This window comes from Eurosta solidaginis, chromosome 4 (genome assembly GCF_040869045.1).
Source record: "Eurosta solidaginis isolate ZX-2024a chromosome 4, ASM4086904v1, whole genome shotgun sequence".
Classification (NCBI taxonomy): domain Eukaryota; kingdom Metazoa; phylum Arthropoda; class Insecta; order Diptera; family Tephritidae; genus Eurosta; species Eurosta solidaginis.
In genome coordinates, this window is record NC_090322.1 from 55,589,032 (window position 1) to 55,603,355 (window position 14,324).

Below are 14,324 nucleotides of genomic sequence, written 5' to 3' on the forward strand. Positions count from 1 at the left end.
TTCATAGCTTCTGCAAACCAATTGTCAACCTCACCTACGCGCGGCGAATCATGTTACAAATATGCATGCATCATACATGTACGCTCTGGTGACCCCAAGTTCCTCATGGAACTAGGGGGGATGGTTTAGAGGGGCTAATATAATGTGGTTATATTAAATCGTTCCCTACATGGTCGGGCTAGTTCCTGCCTTGGACGGTGCCACTTTCCTAGATGTTGTGGTCCCAGCAACGGCAACCCCCCCGACGAGTTTCATCGCGCCATGTTGCCAAGCCGCAAACCCAACTACACCGGGTTTTCCGATGCTTACCCAAGAACGCCCAGTCCCAGGGCTACAACAGCACCTGCGACCTAGCCTCTCTCAACCCAGGCGCAGCCACCAGTCACTTATTCCCAGAGTGACAACATGAAGCGGCACAACATCCGCATTTCTGCTACCCAAGAGACTATACTCACGGCAAGATCTAAGTTGCAGATCTGCTCTGAGTAAAATGTCCACATAAAAGATTTCGAGAGCGTAAATGGAGGCGACCTCCAGCCGTAGGGACAGTGTACTGGAACATGAAGGCATATCTGTGCGGTCGATGCAAGTTTAGAAATTATCAACATCTACAGCATTGTGCAAAAGGAAAGCAAGAAATGCAAGTATATAATAGGCTGTATTTTTCACGCTAGAAAATTTAAAGCAATGGTGTTTTCAAAATATGTAATAGTGATTGGTTGGTCAACTATTTCTAAAACACTCACTAACGTAAAATAGATACCAGTGAGCACAACAACCAAAATAAGTATTTTGCCTAGCATGGAGCAAGGAACCAATATTTTGAAAACGAACCTTTCTTTCTTAGTATGTTATTAAAGATCCAACCTAAAGGTGCGATTGGGTTTCGAGTAGTCGTCTCAGATGCCACTCTCCATTGATGTATTAAAAAGCCCGGTGAGGGTCCCGAAGAGATTCAAGGATTTTTCTTGGTCAAGGAATAAGAGACTATAAGATCGTTGGTCTCCTCTAGTGTGTTTCTTTTAAGCGCGGCGACCTTATTGGGAACTCGTAGCACACAAGCGACAATAATGCGTCTCTCTTCCCTCCTGGCATTTCGGTAACGATCCAATACAGCAGGCGTTGCCTGGTCCCCAATAGGCAGCAACATTTTTCATCGTTTTAGTTACTGTTGCAGGGTCGCTGGAAATCAAGCATGTCAGGAGCGGCGATACGTAATATAAGGCCAAAACAACAACTACATAATCAGGTCGAATATAGCTCTCAGCGAACAACTGTCATAGCCGAGTCGAGTATTCAACACCTGTATGTTTCGTGAGCAGCTTTTCGACGGCAAACTGTCCATGGGGTACTGCGTGTACTTTCGCGCAACTACACTAGTACTGGACGTGATTGATTTGGTTTCGTGTTCTTCGATCAGTCGATAGCCAAGTAGCTTGATGTATTTTTTAATGAAGGAACCTGGTACTGCAGATGACCATATTTCGAGCCGCGTCGAAGTCAACCACCGTCAACCCGTCGGGCGATCTTGTGCTGCCTGCTGATTTGATTTTGTTTGAGATAAATGCTGATGCTGCATGAAATGCCAGGATGTCTGGCGACCCCAAGCTCCTCATGGAACTTGGAGGTAGGGTGGGAGGGATGGGCTGAAGGTTTAATCGTCTCCGAGATGGTCTAGCTAGCACCTTAACAGTGCTGTGTTACCGGAGCGTATCGGATATGCATCCGGCAAAGGACCATCACATCGATAACACTCCCCAAAGCCTTCGGGGAGTAACCTTATCGCTACAACAACAACATGTCCACTAGCGCCTTGGAAGAGGAAGCGCTGCTACCAGCAGGAAATAGAAAATGTACATGAAATAAAACTGTATCCATTATTTGAATAGCCCAGTTCTCATCAAACTTATTTTTAACACAATGAAGCCTTCAAAATTAGCGAGTCTATCACGTTCAAATCCATCAAGACGGATGATATTTTGCAGCTACGTAGATGATATTTACCCTTACTTATATCTGAGTTTGTTTGAATAAGTAGCATAGAAACGTTTGCGTTAAACCTGCTTCTTTGAGAAACGACAAACACATTCTTCAATGGTCCATCCTCTGTTCACGCCCGGGCAAAGCAGCAACAAAATTTTAGAAACAAGTTTTTTCAATCAATTGGCAAGAAATAATGATAGAAGTAGAAAGAATGAAGACAAGTAAACAACCGCTCTGATAGCTGAATGGTTATAGCAGCGGCGACTAAACGGTGCCGATGAAGGAATTTAGCAGTTCCCGAAATGGATCCATACAACGAGCTTTGCCAGTTGTCTAAACTTTTTCTTTCCTCTATTCTAATTTAAGAATTTTTTCATTTAAGAAAAAATGTATCATTACAATAATAATGATAATTTAATTATTGTTAGGCCTTGAGCTCAATTTGAACCCGTGATCTTATAAATCAGTAGGCCGACTTCCCAAGGCAGTCGGTTCTATGTACCGGAGCGACTCGGGATTTTGCCCGACCAAGGACTGTCATCTCAGTGTGCCCCATTTAATTTGTTTCGTCCCTCACACAAATTGTCATCCTCCCAGCAGCTCCTTGCAGCAGGACTGCTACATATGCTCTTACTCCGGGAAGGTATCGAACCCAATCCGAGTCCGTCTCCTGACTCCGGTCCTGGGAAATGGTTTTGCTGCATTTGCCAGAAAAGAATCTTTTTAGGACGGTCATACTCTGTTCAGTGTGTCTCGTGCAAGGGATGGTTGCATCGGACAGGTTGTTCTGAGCTTGATCCCAAAACCCGACGTCCACGTAACTTTTATAAATCTTTTGTGGCTCCTTGCTGCTCACGCCCAAGGGCGTCCCGTAGTCTACGCCTAAGCGCCCCCCCCCCCCCCCACTACCTTCCAGCAGCTTCGCTGCTCAGCAAGCCACAACAAGTACCCGCTGCTGCTCGCGCCCCACGGCGCCAACAACTCAAACAGCTGATACCACTCATAACTACTACCTTCGTAGTAGAGCTGGTAGCAATGCTGAGCATCAGCCCCTGCCCCCGTCTTCTTCTCCCCCCTCTTTTCTGGCAGCAATCGTGCAGGTCAGGGAAACAGACTCTTAGGCCCTACCTCCGTTTGCACCGTCTGCCAGCGCAGAATATATAGGTTTGCGACATCCGCTCAATGCAGCTCCTGCCTTGGGTGGTGCCACTTTCCTAGATGTTCTGGTCTCCGCGACGGCAACCCCTCGACGGGTTTCATCGCGCCATGTTGCCAGGTCGCAAACCCAAATCATCCGGGTACCCCAATGCTTGCCCAAGGGCGCCCAGTCCCAAGGCCACAACAGCAATTGCGTCCTGGCCTTCCACAACCTAGGCGTAGTCACCTGTCACTTACCCCTAGAGTGGCGGCGTCACCTCTCATGCACTTCAGAATTCTGCAGTTAAACTGTAATGGACTAACTGGGAAGATTACAGAGATAGTCGATTTCATGAAGCGGCACAACATCCGCATTGCTGCGATTCAAGAGACTAAACTCACAGCAAGATCTGCATTGCAGACCTGCTCTGGGTATAATGTCCACAGGAAAGGCCGCGAGAGCGGAAATGGAGGCGGCCTCGCGTTTATTAAACACCACTCTGTGCAATATTATATATTTGATCCTGGCATCGACCGCGAGGACAATGTCTTAGAACGTCAAGGCCTATCTGTTCGGTCAGGCGATGCAAATCTAGAAATCATCAACATCTACATCCCTCCTGTCACCTGTTGCCCCAGTGGATACCGCCCTAATATCGAGGCCTTACTCACTGGCAACAATCGTATTATCTTAGGCGAATTCAATGCCCATCACGACCTATGGCATTCAAACTTGCGGGCGGACAGTAGGGGTGAGATGTTGGCGGATCAAATAGAAGAAACGACGTTCTGCACAATAAACGGAGACGACCCCACACGTATGGTAGGAAGCTGTCATAGCTCGCCAGATATCTCAATCGTGAGCGCAGAACTCGTAAACTGCGTCAACTGGCAGCCAATGGTAACATTGGCATCCGACCACCTGCCCATACTTATTTCGTTCGAACGTACCGCCGACTTCATCGTCACCGAAAAACGCACTTTCATAAACTTCAAAAAAGGAAAGTGGGAAGAATATAAATCTGCAACAGACAGCAGCTTTGCTGCCCTCCCTATCCCGACTGATGCCCGCCAAGGGGAGCGTCCCTTCCGTAAGGTCATTGAATCCGCCTCGGCACATTTCATTCCCGTCGGGAGAATTCCCGAAATCCGGCCCCACTTCCCGGCGGAGGCCGCGAGCTTAGCGAGGGAACCCGACCTTATAAGACAGCTTGATCCAGGCGACCCCCAAATAAGGGATATAAACCAACGCATCAGATTGCTTGTGGACGAACACAAGCGGGCGAAATGGGAAGAGCACCTAAGAGGTTGTAACCTCGCTACCGGTGTAGGTAAACTTTGGTCCACCGTAAAGTCCCTATCGAATCCGACTAAGCACAAAGACAAAGTTTCCATCGCCTTTGGCGATAAGGTGCTGTCGGATGCGAAAAAATGCGCGAGCGCTTTCTGCCGACAATATATAATGCATCCTACGGTTGACAAAGATAGACGGAGAGCCAATAGACACGCACATAAACACAAATTCAGCGCGCCACCAATCACCATCACCGCTAGAGAGGTTGAGGACGCCATTGGTCGCGCTAAACCATCTAAAGCAGTGGGCCCAGACGGAATAGCCATGCCGATGCTTAAAAACCTAGGGAAAGAGGGTTTCAAATATTTAGCGCATGTCTTCAACATGTCTCTTTCCACCTTTGTCATACCCGAGAAATGGAAAATGGCCAAGGTGGTCCCGCTACTAAAGCCTGGGAAACCAGCTAACATAGGTGAGTCATATCGTCCGATATCTCTCCTATCGCCAGTGGCAAAGACGCTTGAAGCCATTTTGCTCCCTTATTTCCAAGCACATTTGCAGCTAGCCCCTCATCAGCATGGCTTCAGAAAACTCCATAGCACTACCTCCGCGCTAAATGTCATTGGCACCCAGATAAATTGCGGTTTGAATCAATACCCCCACCATAGAACAGTACTCGTAGCGCTAGACCTATCAAAAGCCTTTGATACGGTCAACCATGGCTCGTTACTGCAAGACCTGGAAGGGTCTACCCTTCCCCCATGTCTTAAAAGGTGGACCGCAAATTATCTGGGTGGTCGGCAGGCATCGGTGCAATTCAGAAACGAAACATCAAAACCAAGGAGAATTAAACAAGGGGTGCCACAGGGTGGTGTCCTATCCCCACTTTTGTTTAATTTCTACATATCCAAGCTTTCTTCACCACCGGAAGGAGTCACAATCGTTCCCTACGCCGATGACTGCACAATAATGGCCACAGGCCCAGGCACAGGCCCAGAGATCGATGAGCTATGCAATAAAATAAAGGGCTATCTCCTTGATCTCTCCAGTTTTTTCGCCTCGCGAAACCTGGCATTGTCACCGACTAAATCTTCCGCGACCTTATTTACAACATGGACGCCCCAAATGTCGACCATATTGAACATCCACGTCGATGGCACTACGCTACCGACTGTCCTACACCCCAAAATCTTGGGTGTGACGTTTGATCAGGATCTACATTTCGGTGCGCACGCAACCGCAATTGTTCCGATAATTCAGAGCCGTAATAAAATCCTCAAATCCCTTGCTGGCAGTACCTGGGGAAAAGATAAAGAAACGCTCATGACCACATACAAAGCAATTAGCCAGCCGATTACCTGCTACGCGTCACCCATATGGTCGCCAAGCCTAAAAACTACCCACTGGAAGAAACTACAGGCCTGCCAAAATACTGCTCTCAGAATCGCCACGGGCTGTCTTCTTATGTCCCCAGAACACCATCTGCATAATGAGGCGAGAATACTCCCCATCAGGGAGAGAAATGAGAAGCTGACCAAACAGTTTCTGTTGAATACCCAGAAACCTGGGCATCCCAACAGACATCTGATTGACGAACCAGCACCGCCTAGGGGCCTAAGGAGTCATCTCCGTAAGCATTTTGAGGAAATACGGCACCTGAGAACCCAGCCGTATGAAGCGGAAAAACACAAGCAGGTCCTTGGTGAACTCCATAGACAGGCGTCGGACCTTTATGTCGGGAATTGCCCGGTGAATCCAGTACTTGAAGAAAAATATCCAGAACTCGCGGAAGAGGAACGCATACTCCCCAGGGAAACGCGTGTCACTCTTGCTCAACTTCGTTCTGGATACTGTAACAGGTTAAACTCTTACCTATCCAGAATCAACCCCGACATACAAAATGTATGCCCCGCTTGCAATGTGTCCCCACATGACACCAACCATCTCTTTAATTGTAATGTGGAACCAACGCCTCTAACACCCCTTTCCTTATGGTCCACCCCTGTTGAAACGGCAAGTTTCCTTGGACTCCCGTTAGAGGATATTGATGACAATTTGTGATCGGTCGCGGCTATTAGGTGTGGCGAGCATTGCTACAACAACAACAACAACAGTAGGCCGATATAACAACAAATAGTGTTAGAAGAAAATGTTTCTAAGCGGGTCGCCCTTCGGCAGTGTTTGGCAAGCACGCCGAGTGTATTTCTGCCATGAAAAGCTTCACAGTTAAAACTCATCTGCCTTGCAGATGCCGTTCCGTGTCGGCTTAAAAGAAGTATGTTCCCTCCTTCCAATTTTTACGAAAAATTTAAAAAAGCACGATTCAAATTGGAGGGTGGGGCCGTGTGTAGAAGTCCACGAAAGTGGGGAAAGCTTCTGACCGCCATTCACCTGGGAATGGCCAGAGCGATTCTTTTGCATGCGGTTCAAGCAGCTCACTACTGCCGGTCGCTTGCGGCCAAGTATCCTCTGGGTAGCCGCTAAACATCCGTTTAGCGGTGAGCTAATGTGAGAAGGCGACAACCTGGCTAGGCCACTCTGACATAATCGGTTTAAGGGCTAGCCGGGGGAGATCTCATCGGCAGCGTCTGTACACCTCTAGGTGCGGCTGCAAGCGGGCGTCTGTCTTGGAGCAAGCGGCTCGCTATATAAACGTGTCAAGTAATATTTTCACCCCCGCTGAGCAGGTTGTGCGCTGGGCTTGGGACCCGCCACGTAAAACCATACTCCAATGAAATATAACAAGCCTCGGATAAATACACTCTCTATTGAAAAATTCTGATTTGCCGACGGAAAGTAATGTTGCTATTTCACCGCATTTTTTTAAATCTTCACATCTAACTTTACTTTTATCAACAGTCTCCGCATTAATTTTGAGCTCATTGCTATTAACTTGAACTGAAACAATAACAAAACTTTAATATGCGATTATATGAAATTACAGGATAATCAATTTTCAAATATTGCATTGAATGTTGTCAAACATCGATGAAACGCACCTACCTAACCTATCAACCCGCATCTGAAACTCCTCGCACTCACGCCGTGCTGCCTCACGTTTCAATGGGTTGATAAGCGTAATTCATAGCTTCTGCAAACCAATTGTCAACCTCACCTACGCGCGGCGAATCAAGTTACAAATATGCATGCATCATACATGTACATGTGTCTGATGACCCCAAGTTCCTCATGGAACTAGGGGGGATGGTTTAGAGGGGCTAATATAATGTGGTTATATTAAATCGTTCCCTACATGGTCGGGCTAGTTCCTGCCTTGGACGGTGCCACTTTCCTAGATGTTGTGGTCCCAGCAACGGCAACCCCCCCCCCGACGAGTTTCATCGCGCCATGTTGCCAAGCCGCAAACCCAACTACACCGGGTTTTCCGATGCTTACCCAAGAACGCCCAGTCCCAGGGCTACAACAGCACCTGCGACCTAGCCTCTCTCAACCCAGGCGCATCCACCAGTCACTTATTCCCAGAGTGACAACGTGAAGCGGCACAACATCCGCATTTCTGCTACCCAAGAGACTATACTCACGGCAAGATCTATGTTGCAGATCTGCTCTGTGTAAAATGTCCACATAAAAGATTTCGAGAGCGTAAATGGAGGCGACCTTCAGCCGTAGGGACAGTGTACTGGAACATGAAGGCATATCTGTGCGGTCGATGCAAGTTTAGAAATTATCAACATCTACAGCATTGTGCAAAAGAAAAGCAAGAAATGCAAGTATATAATGGGCTGTATTTTTCACGCTAGAATATTTAAAGCAATGGTGTTTGCAAAATATGTAATAGTGATTGGTTGGTCAACTATTTCTAAAACACTCACTAACGTAAAATAGATACCAGTGAGCACAACAACCAAAATAAGTATTTTGCCTAGCATGGAGCAATGAACCAATATTTTGAAAACGAACCTTTCTTTCTTAGTATGTTATTAAAGATCCAACCTAAAGGTGCGATTGGGTTTCGAGTAGTGGTCTCAGATGCCACTCTCCATTGATGTATTAAAAAGCCCGGTGAGGGTCCCGAAGAGATTCAAGGATTTTTCTTGGTCAAGGAATAAGAGACTATAAGATCGCTGGTCTCCTCTAGTGTGTTTCTTTTACGCGCGGCGACCATATTGGGAACTCGTAGCACACAAGCGACAATAATGCGTCTCTCTTCCTTCCTGGCATTTCGGTAACGATCCAATACAGCAGGCGTTGCCTCGTCCCTACGCAATGTGTCCCAATAGGCAGCAACATTTTTCATCGTTTTAGTTACTATTGCAGGGTCGCTGGAAATCAAGCATGTCAGGAGCGGCGATACGTAATATAAGGCCAAAACAACAACTACATCATCAGGTCGAATATAGCTCTCAGTGAACAGGTGCCATAGCCGAGTGGAGTATTCATCACCTGTATGTTTCGTGAGCAGCTTTTCGACGGCAAACTCTCCTCGCTGCTGCAAAGTAGCCGCAACTACACTAGTACTGGACGTGATTGATTTGGTTTCGTGTTCTTCGATCAGTCGATAGCCAAGTAGCTTGATGTATTTTTTAATGATGGAGCCTGGTACTGCAGATGACCATATTTCGAGCCGCGTCGAAGTCAACCACCGTCACCGTCGGGCGATCTTGTGCTGCCTGCTGATTTGATTTTGTTTGAGATAAATGCTGATGCTGCATGAAATGCCAGGATGTCTGGCGACCCCAAGCTCCTCATGGAACTTGGAGGTAGGGAGGGAGGGATGGCCTGAAGTTTTAATGTGGCCATATAAATCGTCTCCGAGATGGTCTAGCTAGCACCTTAACAGTGCTGTGTTACCGGAGCGTACCAGATATGCATCCGGCAAAGGACCATCACATCGATAACACTCCCCAAAGCCTTCGGGGAGTAACCTTATCGCTACAACAATAACATGTCCACTAGCGCCTTGGAAGAGGAAGCGCTGCTACCAGCAGGAAATAGAAAATGTACATGAAATAAAACTTTATCCATTATTTGAATAGCCCAGTTCTCATCAAACTTATTTTTAACACAATGAAGCCTTCAAAATTAGCGAGTCTATCACGTTCAAATCCATCAAGACGGATGATATTTTGCAGCTACGAAGATGATATTTACCCTTACTTATATCTGAGTTTGTTTGAATAAGTAGCATAGAAACGTTTGCGTTAAACCTGCTTCTTTGAGAAACGACAAAAACATTCTTCAATGGTCCATCCTCTGTTCACGCCCGGGCAAAGCAGCATCAAAATTTTAGAAACAAGTTTTTTCAATCAATTGGCAAGAAATAAGGATAGAAGTAGAAAGAATGAAGACAAGTAAACAACCGCTCTGATAGCTGAATGGTTATAGCAGCGGCGACTAAACGGTGCCGATGAAGGAATTTAGCAGTTCCCGAAATGGATCCATACAACGAGCTTTGCCAGTTGTCTAAACTTTTTCTTTCCTTTATTCTAATTTAAGAATTTTTTCATTTAAGAAAAAATTTATCATAACAATAATAATGATAATTTAATTATTGTTAGGCCTTGAGCTCAATTTGAACCCGTGATCTTACAAATCAGTAGGCCGATATAACAACAAATATTGTTAGAAGAAAATGTTTCTAAGCGGGGTCGCCCTTCGGCAGTGTTTGGCAAGCACTCCGAGTGTATTTCTGCCATGAAAAGCTTCACAGTTAAAACTCATCTGCCTTGCAGATGTCGTTCCGTGTCGGCTTAAAAGAAGTATGTTCCGTCCTTCCAATTTTTACGAACAATTTAAAAAAGCGCGATTCAAATTGGAGGGTGGGGCCGTGTGTAGAAGTCCACGAAAGTGGGGAAAGCTTCTGACCGCCATTCACCTGGGAATGGCCAGAGCGATTCTTTTGCATGCGGTTCAAGCAGCTCACTACTGCCGGTCGCTTGCGGCCAAGTATCCTCTGGGTAGCCGCTAAACATCCGTTTAGCGGTGAGCTAATGTGAGAAGGCGACAACCTGGCTAGGCCACTCTGACACCTCTAGGTGCGGCTGCAAGCGGTCGTCTGTCTTGGAGCAAGCGGCTCGCTATATAAACGTGTCAAGTAATATTTTCACCCCCGCGGAGCAGGTTGTGCGCTGGGCTTGGGACCCGCCACGTAAAACCATACTCCAATGAAATATAACAACAAGCCTCGGATAAATACACTCTCTATTGATGACGACCATGGCAAACGTTTGAAGGACAATGAATTGAGGGCATGCACCTGGAACGTCCGCTCACTGAATGGGATTGGTGCAGATGCCCGGCTGGTTGATGTCCTAGTCAAAGCAAAATCTGACATCACCGCCATCCAAGAAATGCGTTGGACGAAGCAAGGAAGAAAGAAGATCAAAAATTGTGACATATATTGGTGTGGCCATACGAATAAGCACAGTTCGACGTCGGATTCGTGGTGGGAGAGAGACTTTGTCGCCAAGTTCTGGCGTTCACACCTGTGGACGAACGTCTCGCCGCTATCCGAATAAAAGCAAAATTTTTTAATATATCATTCATCTGCGCCCATGCGCCGACAGAGGAGAAAGACGATGAGGTGAAAGACACTTTTTATGAACAATTAGAACGCACATACGAGCGCTGCCCCGTCATGATATAAAAGTCGTGCTTGGCGACTTTAACGCCAGGGTGGGCAAAGAAGGTGTTTTTGGCCCTACAGTCGGAAAGTTCAGCCTACACAATGAAACTTCTCCTAACGGACTGAGGCTGTTTGACTTTGCCGGTGCTCGAAACATGGTCATATCCAGCACGAGGTTCATACATAAAAATATACATCAAGCTACATGGCTGTCTCCTGATAGAAATACTCGCAATCAGATCGATCACGTTGTGATAGACGGACGGCATGTCTCCAGTGTTTTAGATGTGCGCACGATCCGAGGACCTAACATCGACTCGGACCATTATCTCGTTGCAGCCAAAATACGCACCCGCCTCAACGCGGCTAAAACCAAGGAACAAAAAACACAAGGGAAGCTAGACGTCGAAAAGCTTCAATCACAACAGACTGCCAATGATTTCGCAACTCGACTCTCACACCTGCTCTCTGAGAGCACAGCTCATCCTGAAGGAATACAGGAGCAGTGGGAGCATATTTCCAAAGCACTTCGTACTGCCGCCGAGGAAAAAATTGGTTACCGGCGACCACGAAAAAACAACTGGTACGATGAAGAATGCCGCGTTGCAACTGAAAGAAAAGACGCTGCCTACAGGGCTACGTTAAAAGCGAGCGCGACAAGACGAGTGTGTGAACACTATCGTGAGTTGAAAAAGGAAGCGAGACGCCTTTTCAGGAAGAAAAAAGCAGAAGCAGAAAGGCGTGAGTGCGAGGAGCTTGAGCTGCTAGCCACCAGGAATAACGCCCGAAAATTTTACCAAAAAATACGGCGACAAATGGAAGGTTTTAAGACCGGGGCAAACTCCTGTAGGAACGAAAACGGCGACCTTGTAACTGATGTCCAGAGAGTGCTTAGATTATGGAGGGAACACTTCTCTGTTCTCTTAAATGGAGGCAGCAATTCAGCGCGCACAGATGAAGAACCCGATCCCGCAATCGATGATGATGGAATATATGTCCCCACGCCCGATTATGACGAAGTTAGAATAGCAATAACCAGATTGAAAAACAACAAGGCCGTGGGCGCTGATGGATTGCCTCTGGAGCTATTCAAGTACGGCGGCGAGGAGTTGGTAAGGCGCATGCAGTAGCTTCTTAGCAAAATATGGGCGGAAGAGTGCATGCCCGACGGTTGGAATCTAAGTGTTCTTTGCCCAGTCCACAAGAAGGGGGATTCTGCAAAATGTACCAACTATCGTGGAATCAGCCTTCTCAATATCGCATATAAGGTCCTTTCAAGTGTATTGTGCGAAAGATTGAAGCCCACCGTGAATCGGCTGATTGGACCTTATCAGTGCGGCTTCAGACCTGGTAAATCTACCATCGACCAGATTTTCACAATGCGCCAAATCTTGGAAAAAACCCGTGAAAAAAGGGTCGACACACATCACTTCTTCGTCGACTTTAAAGCCGCATCCGACAGCACGAAAAGGAGCTGCCTATATGCCGCTATGTCTGAATTTGGTTTCCCCGCAAAACTTATATGGCTGTGCAAAATGACGTTGAGCAACACCATCAGCTCAGTCAGAATTGGGAAGGACCTCTCCGAGCCGTTCGAAACTAAACGAGGTTTCAGACAGGGTGACCCCCTATCGTGCGATTGCTTTAATTTGATGCTGGAGAAAATTATACTAGCTGCAGAACTTAACCGCACTGGAACAATATACTATAAAAGCGTGCAATTACTGGCATATGCTGATGACATTGATATCATCGGCCTAAACACCCGCAGCTCTGCTTACTCCACACTGGAAAAAGAAGCGGTAAAGATGAGTTCGATGGTGAATGAGGACAAAACAAAGTACCTGCTGTCATTGAGGAAAGAGTCAGCGCATATGCGCCTTGGCAACCACGACGCTACTGTTGGCAGCCATAATTTCGAAATAGTAAAAGACTTCGTTTATTTGGGAACCAGCATCAACACTAGCAACAACATCAGCACTGAAATCCAGCGAAGAATCAATCTTGCCAATAAATGCTACATTGGATTAGGTAGGCAATTGAAAAGTAAAGTCCTCTCTCGGCGAACGAAAATCATACTCTACAAGTCACTTATCGTACCCGTCTTTGTATATGGGGCAGAAGCATGGACCATGACAACAGCAGATGAAGCGGCTTTGGGAGTGTTCGAGAGAAAAGTTCTTCGAAAGATTTATGGACCTCTACGCGTTGGCGATGGCGAGTACCGAAGAAGATTTAGTGATGAGCTGTGCGAGCTATACGCGGACATCAACATAGTCCAGCGAATTAAAACGCAGCGGCTGCCATGTTATGCGAATGAAAGGTGATGCTCCGGCCAAGAAAGTGCTTCTATCGGAGCCCGCCTATGGAAGCAGAGGTAGAGGGCGGCCCCTACTCCGTTGGAAGGACCAGGTGGAAAACGATTTAAACTCCCTTGGTGTGATCAATTGGCGCCGGTTGGCGGAGCGAAGGAGCGACTAGCGCGCCTAGTTGGACGGCCATAACCGTTTAGACGGTTAAGCGCCAATTAAGTAAGTAAGTAAGATTCAAATTGGAAGTTTACACCTATGTATAGCAGTTTTAATGGTTTTCGGCTTAACGCGTTTCTAACATATTGTCTAAAATCTTCATTTGTTGAAAATAACATATACAAATTGCATGTTGTTGTTGTTGTATTAACGACAAAAACACTGCCCGAAGGTTTTGGGGAGTGCTATGATGTGATCCTTTGCCAGATATAGATCCGGTACGTTCCGGTAACAAAGCACCATTGAGGTACTAGCCCGACCATCACGGGACCGATTTATATGACCACAAAAAACGTTCTAGGTCATCCCGCTCCCACCCCCTAGTTCCATCAGGAGTTCGGGGTCGCCAGAACCTCGGCTGTTAATGAAACAGGATTCGCCAAGGTTAGGTGAGGTTGACAATTGGGTTGGAGAAGCTATATATTGCGCTGGCAACCCCTTGAGAGGGTTGCGCTACACAACTCCTTGAATCAATTTGGTATTTTAGTCGCCTCTTACGACAGGCATACCTACCGCGGGTATATTCTAAGCCCCCTAATCCCATGATAGACATTCACTACTTTAGAACGAACTAAAGAAGGAAAGCAAGATTACTGTAAGCCCTTAGAAGGACATAACAGATGCTATGGGTATTTTTAACATTTAAAAATTGGTTATTGGGCTGACACCAATCAGCAAGATTATTAAGGATATCCTTTTCTTCTGTTTTTTCAGGGAAACTTTCGAATTGTCATTGACAGATCTTGCATATAAGAAGGCACAAGTGGCAGCGGGTATAGAATAAAAGTTAATGAGG

At 46.6% G+C, this 14,324-nt stretch overlaps 1 protein-coding gene across 6 annotated transcripts in view; it reads right to left on the reverse strand.

Moving 5' to 3' along the window:
• LOC137249799 (zinc finger protein 892-like) overlaps positions 1–14,324 on the reverse strand; it is a 185,026-nt gene that overhangs the window by 154,873 nt on the left and 15,829 nt on the right. The gene's annotated exons all lie outside the window — the stretch shown is intronic.